Source organism: Myotis davidii, unplaced genomic scaffold, assembly GCF_000327345.1.
Source record: "Myotis davidii unplaced genomic scaffold, ASM32734v1 scaffold271, whole genome shotgun sequence".
Taxonomy (NCBI): Eukaryota; Metazoa; Chordata; class Mammalia; order Chiroptera; family Vespertilionidae; genus Myotis; species Myotis davidii.
The window spans coordinates 1,836,079-1,838,271 of NW_006284839.1; positions in this window are offsets into that span (position 1 = coordinate 1,836,079).

The window sequence follows — 2,193 nt, forward strand, 5'->3', positions numbered from 1 at the left end:
TGCCCCCCACTGCTGTCCGTGTGTGAGTGAGATGGTGCCTTTCGCCCAGGCCACACCTTTTCCATTCATTCACTGTGGTGACGTCTGAGAGTAAAAGCAATTGCTGAGAGGACACTGCCTTCTGGGTAGTTAGACACAGATTGCAGGGTCTCCCTGAGTCACCCCAGTTCCGCTGGGGGGTGTACGGAGGAGGCACTCTCAGCCGTCACCACGGTCGTGGACAGTCTCAGACTTCATCTTCCTTCACCTCCCACCTGCTCCCTGCTATGGTGCCCCTCGTTTGTCCCGAATTGTCCCTTATTGTGGCGACACATCTGGCAACCCTCTGAGCATGATCTGTCTGCCCTCCTGCTTCTTTCCCAACACCCACCTCACCTCGAAGCTGTGCTGTGAAGGCAGCGTGCCATTGTAATGGCACCTAAAATTAAGACGACAAAAAACAACAACATTCAACTGCAAAACTGGTGTTGCGTAAACAGAACATCCAATGACTTGCTCTAGATCGATGGTGTGTTTCTACTAGTCCTTGACGGCCTCTTCCGGCCCCGCTGCCAGGGAGGTGAGGTTGTCAATGGCTCGGAGAAACGGGTGTCCAGCGTTGGCTTTTGGGTATGCTCTCTGTATTCAGTTTTGTAAATAATATATAGATTAGATCAAGTCGTGATGTAAAATTTTAACTCAAATTGGGTATTACTGGTTGGAATTTTACATTAACTCACAAATACGTGATTAGGAACAGAAGAAACGAAATTGGAAAATTCTTGCTTAGTGGTATAAAGATTATGCTTAGATTTCTGCTTATATCTTGTGTTTTATAGCTTGTTAGTGAGGCATGGGCTAATGCAGAATGTATTGCATTGATGCAATTAGCAAATAACTGCTAGTTTTAATTTTATCTATTGTATTAGCAACAAAATGGTATTTAACTGGGTAAGGCTCCTACCTAAATATTTGAGTATTGTGACATCTCTACTTGCAAGGTTTGAGTGAAAGATTAGTCACAGATTAGTGAAAAAAAAAAAGTATCTTTTTGTTAAAACTGGCTTATTTGTATGGATTGTTGCTTTTTCACCGGTTTGTATGGTATGTCAGCTAACATTTTCTGTTTCTTGCTTTTTTTTAAATAATAACCAAACTTCTCTATCTCAGCTGCAATAGTGTTCCATTTTACCACAGAGTATTTTATAATTAATGCTGTTGACTTTATACCCCAAAATGGGTCAAGAAGTGGATATATGATTCGGGGAGGTTTAAATTTGTATGACGGTGAAGTTAATTGCCACAAGTAGAAAACTAGGGTGCTAATACAGGACAACTTCTGCTCTTTTTTCTTTTCTGGATATAGTTCTGTTGGGGTATAAAGTATTAGGTATTTGTGTTTTTGCTGTCAAAATAATGGACATAACTTTTAGAGTGTTCACAGCTAAGATCTCTGTATTTGTTTTTCAACTAACAACTAATTTTAAATGTATTGTATCTTTTATTACCTGTTCTCTTAGATTGTTTTTGCTAGTAACCCTTACTCAGCTTCCGCCTTTGGGCTTGGACTAACATTGCTTGTATGGAACTGCAGTACTGTGACTAAACATGGAGCTCAATGCAGCTACTGCTTCAACTGCTTAAACTTTGTAGTTTGGACTTCATTTTTTTCTGTAATAACAACTTATTAAATCTAGTTGTACGAAGTACTGACGCTTGTCATCCTTTGCATTCGCTGAGGAATAGCGTGGCATCTATGGAGCGCACCTGGGGACACGGCGCGGCCCATTTGCGCGATTAGCGTTTGGAGGGAGGGGGACACGTTCCCTTCGGCGGATTAAGCACTAAGCTCGCAGCCTTCACCCGTTCTCTGCCTCAGCAGCGCTCACCCAGAAAAAAACGAAAAATAAAAGCGGGAAGCCATGTGGTGGGTTGACAATGGGAACCTGTACGCAGTGCCGGGGTCAGAGAGGGGCAGTCGGTCTTTTATGCCAGGCACTTGCCACATGAAACCAATGTTCAAAATCCAGAAAGTCGATGAAAGCGTAAGTACGCCCCCTTCCGTTTCATTGTTTACACGAGGCTCTCTCTGATCATTTCAAAAAATGGGTCTTTTTTTTTAAATCCCGCACGGACTCGGGACGCGCTCGAAGCTCGGGCGCCAACTTCCATCCTTTTAGAACGCGGGTGGCGAGTGGCCGCGGGGAGAAGCCG